Raw genomic sequence first — 2,251 nt, 5'->3', positions numbered from 1 at the left:
TCCCCCGATCGAGACTCCAGTCCTGCTCTCTGAGGGGGCTGAGTCAAGCGGCCCACAGGCTCCGGGTCCCAGTCCTGGCGGGGCCTGGGGTTCTTCCCCACCCCCACGGCCGCTCGCCGCTCCCCAGACCCCCCTCCTTTTCCTGACCGCCGCCCCCGGCGGCTGGCGCGGGAGGTGCAGCATGCGGCAAAGCGCTTTGCATAAATTATGCTCATGACGCAGCAGCTAAAAAAATCCAAGTAGCAGAAGGAGGGAAAGGGGGGGAGGGAGGAGGGGGCGAGGAGGGGACTGCACCTGGCCGCCCCCGCCCCCGGCGTCCCGGCCCGTGCGTGGCCCGCAACCCACGGCCGCTCAGCTCTGCCAGCCCCGGCGGGGGGCTCCGGGGGCGGCGGGTCCCGAGCGGCTCCGGGCCGAGCGAGCCGGGCCGAGCCGCTCCGGCTTCTTTGTCTGCGGGCGGCCGCCCCGGCCGCGGCCCCTTGGCCCGGGCTGGAGGACGAGTGTCTAGCCGGTGGCCGCTGGGCAGCCGGGGAGCGGGAGGCTGGGCTTCAGGCTCCGGTGAGTAGCGGGGTCCGGGGCGGGGAGGGCTGTGCACGGAGGGGGAGGGGGCCGGGCAGGGGAGGTTTCGAATTTGGTTAATATGCAATGTCCGTAATTAGCATAATTTATATATTTATGATAAAGAGAGAAAAAGGCGCGGGGCCGGGGCGGCGGGCTGCGGCCCGGGAGGCTGGAGCTCTGGGAGTCGACGGCCGCGCTCTGCCCACCTGGGGCCGCAGACCCCGGGCCGCACCCTGGTCCCCGGTCCCCGCGGACACTCGTGGAGGGGCGGCCGCTGGGTGGACGCCCTGCCCTGGAGAGGGGCGGGGTGTCGGGGAGAGGCGCGCAGAGCCCTGGATCTCGGGACGCTTGGGTTCCCTGGCGACCTGTCACCACTACTCCGGAGGAAGGGCTGGTGGGACTCTGGGGGGCAGAGACCTGACTGTCGCTGGGAGGATGGGGGAATGGTGGGAGGGTCACCGTCGATCAGAGCGTGGGCACTTCATAAATATTTAATGACAATATTAGTATTAATAATGTCATAAAACGGGCCCAGTCTCTCCTCCCGGGACGTTTGCACCTGGCAAGGCTGAGGGATCTCCAGAGTGGCTTCTAAGCCTCTTCGGCGCTAAGATCGCCTCCCCGGCCTTAGATGGGAAGCCCAAAACCTTTACAGAGTAGTCACTGCGGCTGGGCAGGAGAAAATGAAAGCCTGTCCAGAGCTTCACTAGGCCAAAGGCAGGAAGCGCCTAGCAGACACTGACACTGTAGCCTGTTTGCTCTTTCGAATTCCTTGGTCACAAAATAGAAGGTTGGTCCCCAGTTCCATGCAAATATACAGTCTCTTGGTAATCTACGACAGCAAACCCTGCAAACGGGCATGCTGGGCGTGTATTCCATTTTGACTGAAGTTGGTGCTCAGGATATTTCTACCTCTTTCCGTATGTAAAGCAGAACCACGTTCATTCCTTCTTTGGTTCTAAAAGAAAGAAAGGAAGAAAGAAGAAAGAAAGAAAGGAAGGAAGGAAGGAAGGAAGAAAATGAAAGAAAGAAAGAAATCCAGAGAGCGCTGCACTCAGACAAAGCCCCACCTGTCCTGGAATGAGCAAGCCGATCACAAACACGAAAACAAATCAGTTAATGCCAGAGAGAGAGAGAGAGAGAGAGAGAGAGAGAGAGAGAGAGAGAGAGGGAGAGAGGACGCGCTTTTTTTTTCTCTTCCTAGAGACACTAACTATATGACAACTAAGAAAAGTAAAGCTGTGGTGCACAGCTGTAACCCTAGCAACCTGGATGAATCGGGAGGAGGATCAAAGATTAAGCTGCAAAGTGAGACTGGGCCCTAAAAACTCAAGGCAGGTGAAACAAAACACCAAGCCAGACACCAATTTCAATAAATGTAAAACAAAAAAGGGCACTGGCTTGATGGCTCAGCAGGTACAGGCATTGGCTACGAAGCCTGACACTCCTAAGTGTGATTCTTGAACCTCGCGTGGAGAAGGAGAGAGCTAACTCCTGCAAGTTCCATACACTAAGTAATAAATGTCAGGGGGAAGAGGAGAAGAAGGTAGAGAAGGAGGAGGAAGAGGAGGAGGAGGAAGAGGAGAAGAAGGTAGAGAAGGAGGAGGAGGAAGAGGAGGAGGAGGAAGAGGAGGAGGAGGAAGAGGAGGAGAAGGAGGTGGAGGAGGAGGAGGAGGAGAAAAAAGAGGAGGAG

The 2,251-nt window shown here is 58.2% G+C and overlaps 1 protein-coding gene across 2 annotated transcripts in view; it reads left to right on the top strand.

Moving 5' to 3' along the window:
- The first annotated feature begins 233 nt into the window (after positions 1 to 233).
- Pou6f1 (POU class 6 homeobox 1) overlaps positions 234 to 2,251 on the top strand; it is a 26,314-nt gene continuing 24,296 nt past the window's right edge. Inside the window, exon 1 of one of the 2 annotated variants that reach the window (XM_031356019.1) lies at positions 234 to 555. The gene's annotated coding sequence lies outside the window, so the exon portion shown is untranslated. The remainder of the gene's footprint in view (positions 556 to 2,251) is intronic. The other variant, XM_031356011.1, reaches the window with a different exon arrangement.

Source organism: Mastomys coucha, unplaced genomic scaffold (assembly GCF_008632895.1).
Source record: "Mastomys coucha isolate ucsf_1 unplaced genomic scaffold, UCSF_Mcou_1 pScaffold11, whole genome shotgun sequence".
Lineage (NCBI taxonomy): Eukaryota > Metazoa > Chordata > Mammalia > Rodentia > Muridae > Mastomys > Mastomys coucha.
Note: the sequence above shows the minus strand (reverse complement) of the source record. Positions and strands in the feature narration are given on the sequence as shown.